This window comes from Trachemys scripta, chromosome 1, assembly GCF_013100865.1.
Source record: "Trachemys scripta elegans isolate TJP31775 chromosome 1, CAS_Tse_1.0, whole genome shotgun sequence".
Taxonomy (NCBI): domain Eukaryota; kingdom Metazoa; phylum Chordata; order Testudines; family Emydidae; genus Trachemys; species Trachemys scripta.
This window is the reverse complement of record NC_048298.1, coordinates 222,801,820-222,820,827: the sequence shown is the minus strand read 5'-3', so window position 1 is coordinate 222,820,827 and position 19,008 is coordinate 222,801,820.

Below are 19,008 nucleotides of genomic sequence, written 5' to 3'. Positions count from 1 at the left end.
GGTATCATGGCAGGCCAGAAGTCTAGCTCATAAAAAAAAAAAAAAAAAGCCTAATTGTGGGATGATTCAGTGTTACTAGGGTTGATAAAATTGACAGGTTACATGCTTGCAACACTGATAGATCCAAATTTAAATTCTCTGCAGCTTTCATACAACTTGGCAGAAGACATACATCATGACAGGATAGTTAGGGAACCTTGAGCACATGGAAGAGACACAAGCAATTGGTATGGCAGAAACATCTGTTCAATTGGGCACAGGATGGATGGCAGCTGCTGCAATAACTTCTATTTCCTCACTCCACTGGAAGTTCTCAGTGGTAGGAGCAGCAGCAGTTCTGTGATTCAAAATATCAAAAACATCACCTTTTAGAAAAAATTGGCGTAGGTTGTTTGAGTGCAAGTCTAACTAAAGCCAATTATAAACTCTATACCTGAAATGCACAGCTACATCAATGAAGTGCTTAAGGATTACGAGATTTAGCTGTATGACTAGTGTAAAACACAAAACATTTTCTTCTGACCTAGCCCGGGTAGCTCTCGGATTGATGTTCATCAGTGAAGTGTATGTTCTGAATGGACATATAGCATGTAAGAGACCACTGGATCAGAGATCCAGTTTGTATACAGAAATGGCAGACGATCAGAATCTGTCAAGATTTAGGCGTAAGTGTATTACTGTGACTCTCTAATAAATTGCATGATGACTAAGATGCTGTGTGTTGGGATGGACTACTTGTACCCTCTCTTACTTTTGAGCTACCCTGTCTACTTTATCACAGGGCTACTATAACTTTGAGGAAAGTAGAGCAATTGGTTGGTCCACTATGCTGCTACTACCTCCCTTCACTCTTTCTCCAGGCTGTACAATGCTAACTTATCAGAACTAGGATTTATGATTATTTTACTACTACCTATCAAGACAAAGTGAAACTTTTTCTTACAATGAGTTACAAGTGCTAATTGCACTCGTGAACCAACTATTAGGATCCTCTCTGACAATTACCATAAGCCATTACAATATAGAAAAATATAGATCTCCCACTCAAAAAAGTCTGTTAAGACACCAGGACCATGGTTGGGAACAAGATATTTTACTTTACATTGGATGGGATGAACGTCTTTTTCTCTAGGGCAAAGGGGGAAACCTCACAAGAGTGCAAAGAGAACTCAGGAGTTTCCACTCCCCCACCACACTGGCAAGAATAGTACATATATTTACTATTGCACTTGCCCCAACTCACAGAGAAGCCTTCTCTAGGATGCAGAGGAAAAACCCACACCTCCTAACTAGGGTGACCAGACGTCCCGATATTTCTCTGGTTGGGACGCAATTTATCCCGATATTTATTTCGCTCTGCCGGCAGCACTTGTCTTTTTTTTTTGTTTGCTCCGCCTGCGGACTCTTTCCCCCTCCCTCCCCCGGTGTCCTGATATTTTGTTCCTCTCATCTGGTCACCCTACTCTTAGCCGTGATTCTCAAATGCAGCCACAGTGGCTACATGTGGCCTCCAGGGACATGACGCATGGCCACTGGCCATCAGAACTTTTGGGATCCTAGAGCCTCTTCCCCAAGCTGCCCACCATGCCCACCAGTTCTGCTCCTGGCAACAGCAGGCCAAACCCAAGGTGGGCCCAGCAGTGTTTCATTATTAGTATAGAAGGGCTGCTGCCTCTGGCTGTGGGAGGGAATCTGTCTTCTTTCCCCACTCCTTTTGCCTTCATTGACAAGGGGGCTCTGACTGGCAAGATCACTTTGTTTCCTTGCTCAACTTCCATTGGAAGAGGGGAGTGCCACTCAGCAAGGGCCACCTGGCTGCTCTGGGCTAATCAGTTTTCAGGGGGAGGAGTCAGGCAGAAGTCACCTGTCTTAGAGAGGCTGTGTGCTGCTGCTGGGGCTGGGGAGCTGGGTCCCAAAAGCAGCTCCAGGGCTGGCAGCATCAGCCAGGGAGTGCAGGTGCAGGACAGTGCATGCACTGCAGTGACCGTAGGAGCCCAACAGAAAGAGAGCAGAGGCTGCAGTTTTGTTTTTAAATTGATAGAGTTCATAATAACCATATACCTTTTGTGGCAGTATTAATAGTACATATTATTTTTTACATTGAAAAGATGTATTATTTTATTTACACAAAGCTTCCAAATAACCACAGGACTAGACTGTCACTACTAGTATAATATTTTAACTGTCAAAACTTCAGCTACCCATGAATTTGTTGTGGCCACAGCAAAAATTTGTTTTAGAACCTCTCAAAGGAACTCCATGAGATTCCAGTCTCTCCTACCCACTAGTAAGAATGGTTCATATATTTCTATTCCACATACTCCAAACTCAAAGACAATGGTTTACTAGCCAAGTCTTATTTATGTCCCTGGATAAAAACAACAGTTTGTAAAGCTATCAGTCATGGTTTTCATTATTGTTTATATATCATAGACTTTGCTTGCTTGAAAATTTTGTTTTTTAAGTTGAATTTCCCTTAAATCTAGTAAGGGTTACCGTGCTAGGGGAGAAAATAGTTCCACACAACTGGAATGATTTGTGCAAATTTGCAGGATACTACAAAAATTAAAAAATAAACCCTTCAAAGCCTCTCACTCCATAGGGTTCACCCATCTTTCACTTCTCCTAATAAAGTGTAAGAATTAAAGAAGTGAGACAGGATATGCTTTGTAAATGTGCTTTCATGACCAGGAAAGAGAGAGAGAGAAAAAACAAATAACAAAACAAAACAAAAAAACTCACACATGAGTGTGCTGTTAACGTTTGGTGAATAGAAAAAGGAGATATTGTAAACGTTGTGTTTTGTTTTTTAATGTGGCTTGAATTATTTTTGGTCATTATTATTGCTACAGATGTTTTGTTATGGTTTTGTTCTCCCACAATGTATGAACCATCCCTTTTTTGCTACATTTGTTTTTATTTACTCTGTATTTTCCACTTCTAAGGCATATGCTAACTTTTAGGAATAGTTAGATTGTTGGGTCAGACTACCACAATTTTAAATTCTGTTTTGAATTGACTTGTGACTATACATGGAGAATGGCAAGACTAGTCTATTCAGATGACATGTCAGTTAAATTTTATCCACTAGAGGGCACCAAATACTGCAAGATTTTATAACATCAGCGATGGTATTAAAAACACACATAGAAACACACACACACACACTTTTAAAATCCCTTTTCCATATTCTTTGTTTTTCTTTCCTAAGCAGCAAATAGCAACTAATAATATCTAAAGGTGAGATTTAACTCAGTGTAACTATGCCCAAAGGAAATGCTTCCCTCTGTTATTTTTGATCTGCATTTTAGGTTGAAACAATTCAGCTCTATGCACTTTGAAGCGGAAACATGGTGCCTTCAATCTGTTTCTTACATTTGTGATAATGGCAGAGGAGGTTGATACATGCAAAAGTTACTTGTTCTGTCTGCTTGGATTACTTTCAGGAGGTATTTTACTCTGTAGGATGCGGCTGGTGCACATGCTTATGCTCTAATAAATTTGTTAGTCTCTAAGGTGCCACAAGTACGCCTGTTCTTTTTATGGTTTAAAAAGGAAGATGTCAAATATACACAGGTGTATGCTGGTATAGGGCCAGCTCTCACAAAAGAGCACAGTTGGCATTAGAGATGGGGCCACAGTGAAACTCTTTTTAGCCAGGGAAAGACTGATCAGATGAGCAACAGCTGGAAACCATATGGGTCTTTATTGAATTAGTGATATAACACTTACCTTGTGTTTCCAAGCCAACAAAATGGTGGCTCTGAAGAGAACTGTCAGAAGTGATCTGTCATCCATCTTTTCTGATGCCAGCTTTTTTCTTTTAAATGGGAAAAAATACAAGAAAAAGAAGAGGAGAAATGAGCTAATATTTGTGCAGGAAAATATCTCTGCACAAGAAGCTCTGTATAATGTTGTAATTTCAAGATCATAATTAATGAATGCAGGGTTAATTAGTCCTTGCAACTTATATGGAGATGTTGGTAACATCTGTGTATTTTGAATACCATTTCCCTGCAGTTGCATGTTACTTATATATACTCATTTAGTTAAAAATGTCTAAAATAATTATGTTAACAGCAAGCATTTACTTTTGGCTATAAATCTGAGATCAACTTTTGGGCTCCAAATCTGAAGAGAAAAAAGGTGGTGCATTTTGCTGTATTTCTTGATGTGTTTATCTGTGTGAATTTTGAAACATGGTGATTGCTCCATGAGCTGTAATCAGGAAGCCATTTGAAGTGCATAATACATTTTATTGGTTCTACAAACCCCATGTATAGTGTTACATATGCTTAAGCAACAACTACTTGAACATCATCTATTAATTATTTCTACATCTATAGACATCTCCCTTTTATAGAGGACTTCTGTAACTGTTTTAGTTTTCCTGTACTGGGTCCAGTGGACCCAGCTTTATTACTAGAAAAGGGTATGGTTTAGACAGGGGGGGTCGACATCTTTCAGAAGTGGTGTGCGGAGTCTTCATTTATTCACTCTAATTTAAGGTTTCGCGTGCCAGTCATACATTTTAACGTTTTTAGAAGGTCTCTTTCTATAAGTCTATAATATATAACGAAACTATTGTTGTATGTAAAGTAAATAAGGTTTTTAAAATGTTTAAGAAGCTTCATTTAAAATTAAATTAAAATGCAGAGCCCACTGAAAATCAGCTCATGTGCTGCCTTTGGCATGTGTGCCATAGGTTGCCTACCCCTGATTTAGACACACCATATTTCAGATGTTCCTACATCTATGATAAAGTATGTACTGTGTGCCTCAACGTTGCCTGTGTAGTTCTTCAGTATATAATGTTTTACAATGGGTTATTTCCTTACTGTAGTCACCTTTCTTAATATGTAGTAGTAGGCAACCTCCAGTCACGAGAGACCACAGGTATGTGCCCCTGAGAGGTAAAGAATTTACTCAATTGCTTTTATGGCAGCTGGGGTTGTGGCTGAAGAGACCCACTCTAGAGAGACAATCTCTGCCACAACTTGATTTGCCGGGTGCGTTGGTTAAGTCCACTTGTCAAGTTATAAAACTCTAAGCTCCACGCACCCATTGAAGCAGGTAGACTGTGGCAGGACAACACCCTATTATCTGGGGTCTGCCCAGTTTTATGGCAGGTGGTGGTTGTCCAGTGAGCTACAATGATCTCTCCCACCGTCGGAGACAGCCCCTGGTGCTCAACCCCACAACAATCAAGTAAGAGCTTAGAACCAGTGACTGCTGCCTCCCGTGTTGTGGGAGTACCTCTCCTGGGCCGATGATATGGAGGCCCTGAGTTTCCCATGCATCAGGACCCCCCTCTTGGTGTCACTGGTAAAATCCAGAGGAGAGGAAGAATTAATATGTATGGTACTCGATCTGCTGCAGGAGTTGCGGGAAAGATACTAAAATGTTAGTATCTGATTGCCTTTGGGTCTCTACTCCAGATTTTCTGTCTGAGTTTACTTTCAAAGCTTTATATTCTCATGAATTCACCCACAAGGCAGTGGAGCTTTTCTGTCAGGGGTTGCTTCCTGAGCCTTTCACCCTCCTGGGCTACCCGCAAGGCAGTGGGTTTGATGAGCCACAGGTTGTACCAAGTTGTACTCTCATTACCGTAGCAGGCATAGCCTGACCTGACCTTCTTAATATATAAACTGTAGAATTCTAACATCTGACATAAAGGGAAATCTTCTTCCTTAAATATTTCATTAGGATGCATACAGTGCCATAAATATACACAGAGCTTTCCAAACCAGATTAAGATACAAGCACTCTTATGCCTTTCTGTAATCACTGAAGTAAACACATATTCTAACTGCAGAAGTGAGAGCTTTTTATTTCTTTGACTTTAGTGAAAGCATGTACAATGCAACTCAAGCCATGAGAAAAGGTACAGAGCTGCACAAACCCCACATCTGATGATAACACTTACTTTAGATTGGAACCATTGTTGGCAACAATATAAACTAACACTCTAAAGCGTCCCTCGGCTCTGCTCATCCTGCATGTTGCCTGAAGTGTGATTTAGAGAGGAATACTGCATTAGGAGGGAAGCTAGTTTACAGGGATTCTTGTCAGTATCAGATTTGATCAAGACTCAATACAGTGTGCTGTTGAAGACAGAAAAGGTTCCAGCTGACAGGTAATGCAGATATCTGTGGTCAGCAGAGCAGCAACGCATCTTCAGGCTGAGAAACAGAATGCCTCATTTATCCTTCAGATACATTTACATGTGACAAATATTTTCTAAATGTTACAGACTATGCTGCTGTGGAGCCCCATAGTTCAAAACCCTTTGGGAACTGGTATATTTTACTTTCCTATATGACTTTCAATTATTATTAGCAGTATTATAGTTGCTCCTGGAGGCCCCAAGTGAAATCAAGACCCATTTGTGCTAGGAACTGCGCATGCACATAGTAAGAGACAGTCTTTTTCCTGAAGAGTTTACAGTCTAAACAGACTAGTGTCACAGATCCACAGGATCAATGCTTTGCAACAGTCTCTAGGAAGAACTTCTTCAGTGTGCTAGGCACCCAGGGGTCTCCTTTCCTCCAGGGTAAGTCATGTAGCTTCACTGCCTCTTTTAGACTGGGTTTCTGGGCCTTCAGCACTCCTGCTTCACACTGTGTGCTCTGTTCAGTGAGTCTAGCCAAGACAGACTCCTGACAGAGACTTGTACACTCTTCAGTGGTTAATGCACCTCATGAAGCATTTGCAGTGACACCAAACAGTGTTGTCAAAACAGTTGGGTTTATTAGTCAACTGGAACACATCATAGGAAGTCGTTAGATTAGCATAGACAAAGGAAGGTTAAAGCATAGACCATTTTTTCCTAGAGCCCAGCTAAGCTGTTGTGAGGCCCAGTGTTCAGGATCTCTGTCTCTATCTGTGACCTCCATAGTCAGGCTCCTTCCAGCAGCCCACTCTTATTCACCTCACCTCACATCTTCCCACTCCTTTGTTCTCCAGCTGGGGAATGTTGCTCTGCTTCCCTGCTGAAAGGTGGTGAAATCTTCCTCCCTCTAGGTTGCTGGTTGCTTGGTGTCAATATCCTGGTGACTGGATTTGACGTCTTCTCAGATGCTCTGTTGATATGAGGACCAAGACCCAGACAGCTTGGCAACACCCATACCTATGTCTCTTAGCCTGCCCTGGGAGCAAACAGTCCCCACTGGGTAACAATTCAGCATATAGGGGAAACTGAGGCACACAGGACTCAAAAATATTGCAAAAAATTCCCACTTTGTCACAACCAGACAGAAAGAGGGTGGGGGAAAGTATTATTATTCTCTTTTATAGAATTTTGGTAAACACATTCAGTTCCCCAAAGTCTAAAAGGGTCACCGGTGGGCCATTTATCTATGCCAAAGTTTATAAGCACTCATGCTAACTTGCTTTAGCTAATCATACAGGATACAGGCCTGTAGGTTCCTTTTGTTACAGCCAATGTATAATGACTAAAATTATTCAATATAAAAATAGAAGCCAAAATAATATAATCAATCAAACCAATAGAGCAAAACAGGATATATAATGCAGCAGGAACATTTTCTTGGCTTTTGTGGCCTCCAGGCTCTGTGGGAGGAATATGTATCATAGGCTCAAGTTATATTCACTGAAAACTTAATATAAACCTGTAGAAAGAAGAGGGTGTGGGGGGGAATGGAAGGGTCTGTGGATGTATTTTAGTGCTGAAGAGAAAATTACCCTACAAATGTATCATTGATTTTGTTCCACACAGAACTTACAAGTGATATTTCTGTATCAATTGTGAGACAGTCAGGAAAACAAAGTTTCAAACAAGGGACAAATATAATGCTCTGTGCCTGTTTATAGCTCCAAAAGTCTCACCTGCTTAACTACACTTTGCAAATATCCTTCACATCACACATTTTAATTACACAGGAAGCCAGTTCTCTTAGCACCTCACACTTGTATTTAGCACTTTTCATGTTCAAAGGGCTTTGTAAAGATTGACAGGAAAGTCTCATTAATTTGCACTAGTATGGGGAGCCTCATTGCTTAATGTAGGGGGACAGCGATACACCCTGAGAACGGCCACTGCTTCCTCTCTTTTCCTGAACAGGGGTTCTTCCAAGAGAGTCATTGCTGCCTCTTCTATGCTCCCCATAGGACTAAGCTTAGACACATGAGGCAAGTAAAAATAACTAATTCTGGGTTACTAATGATACCTCTACTCTCGCCTGCTTCTGACTAGAATGGAAAAGGGAGCTCAACACTAGACTTGGAAAACTGAGGACAAAAAAAAAAAAAAGAGACTTGTGCAAGACCACACAGCAAGATAGTAGAAAGCCAGAATTTTGGGGAGTTAGCCCCATGCTCAGTCTACTAGACAGTACTGATTCTTTAGTATTAAAGAGAAAGATCAATAATAGAGTGTGGTTGGAACCAGATTTTTCATTTCATAGGAAATGCAGTGAGTACATAATCTTTTTCTGTTCCAAAATTAAATGAATGCAAAAACAAAAAATCCCATAAAATTTGTTTGAGGTCAATCAAAATATTTTGTTGGAATTTTGACTCTGGGTCAGCCAAAGTGTTATCCCCAAATCCATTTTCAGGGTGCCTGTACATATTGGGTTCCGGGAAGTGGGCGGGCATAAGCATAAGCCCGCCCACTGCTAAAGGATCCCCCCCCCCCCCAGCCTAAGGGGAGGATCCACAGGGCCTGGAACTCAAATAATTACGGGGGACAACTAATGTAAAAACAGGGACAGGAGTGCGGTCAAAGGGTCAAAAGAAGGGAACCTGACGGGAATACCGAGCAGAGAACCCCGGACAGCACCCACTGCTCCTCAAAAGCGTCAAGGGAGCCAATGGACGCTGCCCAGAGGAACTCTGCCCGGATATGTGAACAGACAGAGGATCGGAAACAGGCCCCACAGTCACAGGAACCTCCATCGGCCAACCTCCTCTCCCTGGTTTTATAGATGGCCTGTTTAGCCAGTGCCAAGAGGAAGTTGACCAGGAGGTCCCATGACTTTGTGGGGCCACGGATAGGGAGTGCATAAATGAGAAGGTGAGGGGAAAAGTGTAACCAAAAACATAACATAATATCGGTGAGGAGCCGGTGTAGGGGCTGCAACCTGGCACACTCTAAGTAAACGTGAGCCAGGGTCTCCCTCATGCCGCAGAAAGGACAGGTGTCCGGGACAGGGGTAAACCGCGCCAAGTACACGCCCGTGCTCATGGCCCCATGAAGGAGCCGCCAGCTGATATCTCCGGCAGGCCTCGGGACCAGAGTGGAATAGAGGCTGGCCCACCGGGGCTTTCAGGGTGCCTGCAGAGGGGTAGTCACCTCGCTCCTGCCCGGAGGGGTTCAAACAGGCTGTGGAGAGGGCTGCTCCAGGAAGAGAAAAACCTAGGCTGATTGGGGAAGCTCAGCTGGGGCCACGCCCCAATCAGGCCACAGCTGACCCTATAAAAGGCTGTGGGCCAGAAACTCACTCAGAGTCTTTCTCTAGCTTGATGTGGAGAGGGATGGACCTGGCCGCTAAGAGCTAAGCAGGCTACTGAGACTGAAGCAGGGCTGGGGGAAGGCCAGAGGAGCTGGGTAGCTCTGGTCTAGAAACTCCCCAGGCTGCAGGACTTGTTAAAGGACAAAGAAAGGTACTAGGGTTGTAGAGGGTAGCCCAAGGGTAGGCTGAGGCAGCAGGTCCAAACCCCTCTTGCCGGTGATGAGTGGCATTTACACTGCAGTCTGTCCCTGTGAACGGGGGCTATATTGAGACTGGCAGTGGCCATAGATTGAGGCAAGGAGGGGATAGATGGTGGGAGTTCCCTGGGGAGGGGACACTCAGTGAAACTGTGGGGTACTGCAGGGGGCAGAACCCAGAGAGAAGGGGCACTGGGGTCTGGGAGGGACACTGGGGCCAGCGGCAAGCGGGACACTGGCCTGCAGAGGGTGCTCTGGAGGCTGGAAATGCTAATTCCCTGGATGACCGGCAGGAGGCACCGCAGGGGTGAGTCCTGCACCGTTAGTGCCCCTATAATAACCTGCCTTTTGCCCCCTTAATCTATTCTTCCCGAGGTATGAGTTTCCAGGATTGTTAAGGAAATACTGAAGGACATGGGTATAACCTTCTGTGATGGGGCAGAGCGGCCCTGCACTGCTACTGCAGGGGTTAACCCTTCCTTCCTAGCAGAGGAAGCCACATCCCAGAAGCTCTGCTGGGCATGCTCCAACTGGAGAACAGGTACAAAAGCCTGCAGAACTGTTCAGTCTGGGCTGACCTCTGGAGGGGAAGGAGGCATATCACCAGCTCCTGAGGAGGGACAGCCTGCGCACCAGGATCCGGAGGCCAAGCAAGTCAGGATGCACCCTGATGCCCAGACGGAGTACGTCACAGGAGGGGAACAGACCGGAGGATGGCCTGAAGCGGAGAACCTGGCGTTTATGGTAGGAAGTGACCCAGGGGAACTTTAGAGGCAAACGGCGTTAGAGCCACACAGATGCTTGGCATGTTGCAGGCGGATCCCCACCGAGCTGGTGGCAAGGGGAACTTGCCATTACCAGGGCCCTGGGTGGGGACCCAGTGGAGAGGGTGGGCCTGGGTCCTCCTACCACCTGCTCCCCCACACACCATGGGGATTGTATGGACTCTGGCATTAGGCCACACTGCTCCAATGCGGGGAGCAATTTATATGGACTCTGGCCATTGGGCCACACTGCCCTGACACCTGGGGTAAGTTACCTGGACTCTAGCTGCTTGGCCCACTACCCTGACCAAGGGGTGATTGTGTGGAAGGAGGCCATTAGGCCACAACTGGCCACCCACAGAGAGACGGGCACATGCATTTGAAAGTGGCATGGTTCTGATACTCCATCCCACCCCTGCCACAAAGGGCTAGGGTGGTGCCAGGCCCGCCACACCTCCCAATAAAGTGATTGACACAGGCATTATAACTTCCAAAACAAAATATCTTTTACTCAATATAACTAATATTCCCTAATACAGTGGATCCTAGAAATCCTAATCAAAACACAAAATCTCTGAGACACAAATCCTTTATTGCAAGTTAAAGAGCATTCAAATTACAATGGTATATAGTTCAAACAATTCTAACTGAAATGATTTGTTACAAGTGGCCAGTTTGTAACAAATCACTGACAGCAGTTCTTAAACTTGCTTTTAAAGTTTACACAAGTAAAATACAATTAAAACACACACACTTCACGCATACACATTAAATACTAGGCTAAACTATAGTACACTAAAATTATATTAAAACTGGTAATCTGATTTTATAAATCCATTAGTATCACTTTAAAATCACTGTTGCTGCTTTATAAATCCTTTAGTATTTTTCTCTAGTCGCTGTTGCTGTTCAGTTCCTGGTCAGTCAGCTTTATTCTGCTCCAGTTTTCTTCTCTCTCTGCAGCAGCTTTTCTTTGGCTCCTCTTGCTGGCTTTTGTCTTCTTCCGATCGTCTCTCTCTCTCTTGCTGAGTCAGACTCTAAAACTGCCTGGAGGAAGCTGGCCTTTTATGCTACATTGTAGGTCCCTTCTAATATACCTTTCTATTTTTAGAAGCAATTACCTCACTCGCACATGCCCAGTATTATTTCAGAGTTCTGATTGACAGCTCTGACCTTTAAAACAAGTTGTGATTGGTACATGTGGGCTCTGACCAGCTAGCTGCTCAGTTAACTGACCTCTGTCACCCTTTATTGCACATGGTCAGTAGCCACCAATCTTGCACATACTATTGTCATTTACCTCAGAGCTGTTATTCTGGTCACACATACACAGAGAGCGAGAGAGAGACCCTGGCTCTTAGAAATCCTAGGTTTTCACTGAGCATGCTCAGTGTCTGCAGCATTAATCTCAGGGTGGAATGCCTTTTGCTTATTCAGAATAGAGATCAGAAAAACAAAGTGGAGACTGGAGAATTTCTCTAGTAATAAAAGGAGTGATAGCATGGTTCTTGTGTAAAATTTTTCAGGACTTATGCTCAAACACCATATTTAGACCAGTTTAGACAGTTTCATTTAATTCTGCTATTGGTTTGATGTCCAGCCAGAAGTTTTATATGCTCAATATTATCATTCTTTGCATTAATACTGAATCAAAGGAATATAGATTACTACAAATCCACTTCTACCACAAAATTCACAAATGTTAATCTACATCAGTTAATAACATTGCCACCCCAAATTTATTTACATATAGAATAAAAGAGAGAGCGCACCTTCTGACACCAGCGTTGCCTCCCTGACAACTGGTAGCAGAATTCTAGAGTCTTCTAAGGCAGTTTCTCATTACAGGAGAAATCAGTGATGCATGGTCTCAGTATATACTCAGTGTAACTTGCTTTATTGATACAAAGATGACAGTCCTGAAACTGAGGTGGTCATAAACAGTATGCAGGAAAACCCCTCATACAGATCTCAGCCCACACAACAATGTCTGGTTCCCAGGAAGCTACTTTGTCTCTCACTAGAGTCAATATTTGGGACAAAGGCACACAGCAAACTCTACCACTCACCACAGATTCTCTCAAAAGAGAGCTGTGTAACAAATACAATGTCAGTAAAGCATTGCTGCCCAGACTAAAAGCTGTTTATATTGTTCATAACTGCCATAGTACTACTTAGGCATCTGGGTGAACACCTCTAGTGCCTTCCCTGTCACTAAGGGAAATACATACCTGACCCAGTCATCATCAGCCATACAACTTAATTCATGAGACCTCTCGAAAGCATTTAAAAACAGATCTGTCATTTTCATTTCTTTAGTGAGGCAACAATTTATCTATGCTATCTGAGGGACCAAGTAACCAAGGCCTGTCCACACCTACTGAATAATGGTTTTCTTGCCCAGTCTTTCCAAACACGTTTCTCTCGTTCTTCCATCCTCTTCTCCAGCTATCATTCCTTTCCCCATCCTTTTCACTCTAGCTCTGCTTGCTCATTCTGACACTTGGAGCAACCAGCTTCAACTGGGCTCTCTGGAATTTTAATTGTTTGTTCTTGAACTTGAACCTCTCTCACCCAGCCTCTGCTGTTTTGTGTCACTTATCCTCACTGCATCTGCTCAACTGTCTGGCGAACAGTCTGTGTCACTGTCTCCTTGGTTACCAGCAGGCCCTGTAAGAGGAAAAAGGAGCTCTCCATCCATGTTTGGAGTGACTACTCCATCCTGCTTCAGATCATATAAGCACAGCATGGCCACCAACTCCTATTTCTTCTAATCCTCATCAGCCAGACATTGCCACACACACAAGCCTAGAAGTTGCTGTTTCCTGAGCTGTTCATAATTCATGCTTGCTAACTTATACCTGAAACAAACCAAAATATCGGCTCTCTCTTTTGACTTTAAGAGCAAAAGCTTGGAATGGGTTTTTTTTTTTTTTTTAAAGCTTCACATATTCCCATGTAAATCTCAAATGCTGATACCATTCTATCACAAATCTTAGCAAGTGCTCCCCATCTGGCCACTCACTATGACTGCTGTGAGGGGAATCCAAGCCCCTCTGTTGCTCTGGATTTTGAGATTTTTTTTTTCTTTTTTAGACTCTGGAGGCTGAATGGAGACCAGTCATTGTCCCAAACTTGGGGTCCCTAGACAAACTCTGTGTGCAGACTTTTTATCTGGCACCCTATTCTGAATTGGGATTCACTGTTCAGCTACCTGCTCACTCTGGGCACAGCACTCACCCTTAAGACTGCCTTGTACTTAAATACATCCTCTCAGAACTCCATCCAAAAGGTGACACTTCTGGTTGTGAAGCAGTTAACACTCACTCACACACTCTGCACAAAGTCTAACACATTTATGCTCTACTACTTAATCATATAAAGCACTCCAGAGTACAGATCATAAGACAATACATGCATAGCTCCACCTTAGTTTCCTCACTACATCAGGGAGTTCTTTGGATGGAGGTCAGAGTCCCTTGGGCTCTCCAGAGTCCTGCTGTCATATAGCCCTTGTACACAGTAGGTTGTAGGGCTGCTGCTTGCAGGTCAGAGTCCTGGGCCAGATAACTGGCTACAGAGCTGCCCTCTCATAAAGATACACCAGAGATCTGTATCATGAGGACATGAGAGCCTTTAATATACTGCCAGGAATGGCTGTTGCGAGCTTAAGTTAAACATGTTACATACTGCATTACCTAGTGGCTGAATAGTATAGTTAATGCAATTTCCATCCTATCTCCCCCTTTATGTTTCACATCTTTACCATTTAAAAAACTTACACTGCCATGCTATCTTTAAAGTTCAGTATGGATCAATCTGTCAAGTGTCTCAATCACACTGTTTTTTTTTTTTTTTTTTTAAATTACATGAGCCAAACAAATGACAACTTGGTCATCTGGCTGTCCATTAGTTGCAATAACTGGCTAGGACCAGTGTGGAATCTTTGAGTCATACTAATATAAAAACAGAAGTGTCAGGATCCCAACAAGGACAGTCAAGGCCAAGAGTTAGAATAGGGATAAACCTGAGGCTGGGAGTAGCAGAGGAGTTCATAGTTGTGTTCCAGGTCAGGGTCAATACCACAGTTCAGAGTCTGTCAGGTTTAGGGTCCAAGTCCAAATCAAGCCGATGTCAAAGCCAGGAATTTCCTGGTAGCCTCAGGGCTTTTATGGTAATGACTTTTAATACTCATGTGTCTGTTTACTAGTAAGCTAGTTTTAGATTTTTCAAGTTTGGCAAGTTGCTCTAGGTTTTGCTCTTTTACTAGCTCAGACTGCATTGCTATTTGAATAGGTATGTAGGGTTAGGTCTGTTTTAGGTCTGTGAAAGGTTCTTGTCTGTTTACCCAATAACCAGCCTGTCTCTAATATTTTTCACGTTTTAAAGTCCTAAAAATGAGTTTTCAGTCAATGCATGCAAAGCTCTTATAAAAGATTCAATATTTTCTCTTGGCTTGTACATTGGTTTATGAAAGGGCACATATTCATCAGACAAATTTCTCTGAGGTACAAAGTATGCATCAACCATATTCAAAATGTTTTCATAGTCTTTTTTGTGACTGTCTTCAGTAAAGTCCAAGGATTTAAAGATATGGTCCTCCTGCTTCCCCACAGAATAAATTAAAGAGCATACCCAAATGTGTCCAGTTTCCTAGTGGAGTTCGGTTGCAATGTGAAATCTTGCAAAATGTTGTTTCCAGTTTGACCATTCTGTAGATTTATCAGAACTGAATTTCTCTGGCATTGAAGAGTGACATGTTGATTAGATCCAGCAATCTTTGTTCCCTCTATCTGCAACCTTTGTGGTTTTCCTTCTCTTTCTGCTCTCCTCTGGCACCAATTAGGCTACCTTTACTCTTGACACCATGTCATGTACAGCTTGTACAAAATAGGTTGCAGGACTGGTACTAGCAGGTCAGGCTGCTGTACCAAATACAGACTGGCTACAGAATCTCCTTCCCAGATAGATACACCACCGATGTGTCTTCCTTATGATCCTTTCATGTACTGTAAAGAATGGCTGTTGTGCGCTTAAGTTACATGGGACACATGGTACCACCTTTTGGCTGAATGGTATGATACAGTTTAACTTTTCATTACTCTTGCTTCAGTGCACAGCTCATGGGCTGCAACAAGCTGGGGTGCTTCTGCTTCACAGACTGGAGGAAAATGGCTCCTGAGTGGAACAGTGTCTTCCTTTTTAAAACCTTCAGCCCTGTGTCAGGTGACATCCTTGCCAGCTTCCCCACATGAGTACAATCTCCTGCCAGGTGACTTTGTTGCCAAGCAACCTCCCCCTTGCTAAATCAGTCCTTTTGCACAGGGACCAGTCTTTTATCTAGAGTGACTATTTCCAGTGATTGGGTACTTAAAGTTAACTATTCAAAAAGTCCCAAACAGTACAATAGAAAGAATTCTTCTAGTCAGCCAGCCTCTACCTCCTTGTCCCTTTCCTATAAATAGTTGTCAATCATTATCCCTTGGTCTCATACCCCTCAGTCAGAGGGTTCCAGTTCAATCATTATCTTCCTGGCTTCCTTCCAACACTCAACTCCAGCCAGACAGTCTCCACACAATTCCTCATCTCCCAGCACTCTGCTTGTGGTCTTCCTCTCTCCAGCCTCAACTACTAGACTTTCCCCCTTTTAAACTCAGCACAAGTGTGGTGGGTGTGGGTAACTGAGCTCAAGTCTGGCCTTACCCCCATCCCAGGCTAGAAAGGGTTTATCACCCCATCATATAGCCTTTCTGATCTTAAAGCCTATGAATCCTATTACTAAGCCATCCTGTCCCAAATCTTTTAATTCTCTGGGATGTGTTGAATTACATCTGATTTTACTTGTTGTCATCCCCCCCACCTCCACATAACCAATTGGTCACTTACTTTCTCTCATTTCATTTGCCATTACCACCTCACTGTGCATGACTAAAATAATTGGCAAACTGGTACAGGGCAATATATTTTTCTGGCTGTTTGGATCCAATACTTTGTCATTCACAGAGTCCCTGAAAGACCTGAAAATATGGCATAATTGGTATATCCATAAAGCTCTTTGCTCAAGCAACACTTAGTGTTCGATATTTACACACTTCCAGTCATACAGGGATGCTGAACTGGCTGCGATGGATCAAAGTTAATAAATAAAAAGTGTGTGTGTGTGGGGGGAAGCACTTCCCATTGCTTTAAAGTTTTCTATCGGGATAGAAATCCCACATAAACCCCTAAAATGGCCAAAAGGCCCATGGGAGCTTAGCTTGGAGTCTGCTGGTTTCAGCAATATTTATGGCCTTTTCTACCCAAGTCACAATTGTTCATGACTGCTGATAAGAGCCATCCATCAGAGGACTATCAAATCACTGGGAATGGTCCTTGTCATGTTGAGCTTAGATATTTATGTAGTCAATACACAGACAAATGGACAACACAATAAAATAAAATAAACTATAACCTGCATATATATTTTTCTCATCAGGAATCAGGGAACAAAACAGCAATAGAGGGAGCTGTTGCCCAATGGAAAAAAACAGCTAACTGTTATTTCAGATTCTTTCCCTCCCTTTCAAGCAAAATAATAAAAATAATGCACCCACATAAGTGCACACACAAAAGGAGGGGTTGGGGGGAGGAAAGAAATAAAAAAGAAGCCATGTCAGATATAAAGAGGAAATATGATTTTGCTCAGTGACTTGATGAACACGTCCCATAATGTTGAGCTTTGGGATGGCACAGCAGGGCTGTTGTGCTGTAGACAGATCCTGTTAAAAAATGTCAGTGTAACAGCGACCCTGCAGCCAAGCCACCCAAGTCCTTGACCTAATTAATTTTGCATGGCTCAGTGGGGCATCCTTCAGATTCATTCATTAGTTTTAAGGATAAAGCTTGCTGTGTTCTTCCATGCTGGGAAGAGAGAGAGAGAATGCAAGAGAGAAAGAAAGAAAAAGCTGTTTGGGAACACCCTTTGGACAATTAATGTTCAAAAGCAGAGCGGCGTCATCTGGCAGACATCATTTATCTTTATTGACCCTATATTTTACACTGGTTTTTCTTTCTCTGTGCTGCCCACTCTGGGAGATGGAACTGATTCTAAAGGATGCACCTGCCAGATAGGACAGAGCAGCTTTATCCCCACTAATTGGGAAAACTGTGCTTTATTATAATTTACCAGCACGCTATAAAACTGTTTATCTGTTTTTCATTCACATGTGCACAAAATACAAAGCTCGGAGCTTGGTCCATTGCAAGAACAATTAATGCTAGTGCATCCCTTCTGTTTGCTCCTTTTGTTCTCCTCAAAGATTCACATCACAATAATGGGAAATGTCTCTTGCTGAAATTGTCAAATCATGATTAATGTGGCCTGAACACGGCATATGATTAATACCAAACGGACCACAATGTGAATTGAATGCTTTATTTAAAAAGAAAAAATACAAATGACTAAAACCACAAATCATTAACATAATCCATGGTTAGGCTTCAGAATGCTAAACAAATATATTTTATACACAAAGTCAGTTTCCTCTTCAGTTATCTGCCAATAACTAAATTCTGCCTTTCAAATTGGTGTATTTCCCCTGCTACATCACTAACTTCCAAAGCACAGCAGAGCCCTTCATTCATTAATTGGTTTTAGGTGTCAGTGACTGTTTCATGGGAAACAAAGAATCCCAAGGTCCTGGTAGGTAAATCATTTTTTTTTTCATTTCACCTTTTAAGTATATTTGTTTGTAATTTGTAATGTTATGCTTGTTTTCTTTTAATGATTTGTGATGTCAAACAGTTTTAAAATATATATATTTTTTAATATATCTTTTTAGAAATCTTCTGGTCACAGTTGGAATACTGCTGGTCAGCTATATCACAAAACCCTTCCAGTACATATGGAGATTATGAAACAGGGAATAGCTAAGGAAATGGGATGGTGACAGTGGCATTACTAGGTTGAGAAACTTCAAGCCACATAGAATATTTGGAAACACTAAAATAAACAGAGGTACAGTGAGTTCCCTTCAGTTGGGAGGGTCTTTCAGACTCTAAGATCCTTCATTTTGAATTCTCTCACACCTCTGTCCTCATAGCATATAGATAAGGAGATTACTCACATTAGCATACAGAAACCAGAAAATTATCACGAGCTGCATGCACCACAATGCTGAATCCATCAGTGGGTTTTGTTAATACAAACTTAAGATAGGTGTGAGCCAGAAAGATTAGCTCCAGATTTGAACTTTCTCAGCATTTAAGGGGAGTCCTTTCAATTCAGGTGCTTCTTCCAGGCATGAGCTAATGCCTCAAAGTTTGGATCCTTGAGTGAAATCCTGCCCTACTGAAGTCAATGGCACAACTTGCATTGACTTCTGTAGAACCAGGATTTCACTCTAGAACTTCTCCAAAATTAGAGGGGCTTTAGATCTCATGTTCCATTTTGGATCCATGTTTACTTCACACACTATGATATTTAGCATGATATATTGCTCACTTCTTTACTGTTCAAGAAACAATTGGAATCATGCACAATGTAATGTTGGATTAAATCTATTACTGTATCTGCAATAACCCCGAAACAGG